Source organism: Seriola lalandi, unplaced genomic scaffold (genome assembly GCF_002814215.2).
Source record: "Seriola lalandi dorsalis isolate HSWRI2012SDOR001 ecotype SW California unplaced genomic scaffold, Sedor1 jcf7180002054921, whole genome shotgun sequence".
Lineage (NCBI taxonomy): Eukaryota > Metazoa > Chordata > Actinopteri > Carangiformes > Carangidae > Seriola > Seriola lalandi.
Window position 1 is genome coordinate 305,244 of NW_019525473.1, and position 503 is coordinate 305,746.

Below are 503 nucleotides of genomic sequence, written 5' to 3' on the forward strand. Positions count from 1 at the left end.
GGGGGGGCATGTTTGCATATGTGTGTGTTGGTGTGTTTTTGCATGACGAGATGGACCGTTTGCAGGTGTGCTCAGGAGAAGTGAAGTTAGAGGTCATGGAGGAGATTTGGGAGAGCAGGATGCAGGGAGACAGAAGATGGATCAAATAGTAGATTCTAGGAGACGAGGTGAGAGCGAGGTGAGAGGAGCTCCGCGTTGATAGGAGGGAGATGAAAGACTAGTGGGCGCTGCTTCCAATCTGAAACCTGAAAAATAATTCCCTCCAACAGGGAGCCCATTTTTATCAAACTTCTTTGCCGACCTTTGTAAAAAAAAAAACCTTGTACCTAATGAGCTCTCAGCTTCTAAACCTCGGCTGTGAAACCTCATTTCTCCAAACAATGTTTTAATTGCAGAGCTTGAAGTTTTTGAAGCTGCTTCGCAAGAAACTGCAAGTCAATGAGAGACAAATCACACTACATCAGCTTCTCTCGGCCTCGCTGTCCGTCCATAGAAAAAACTTT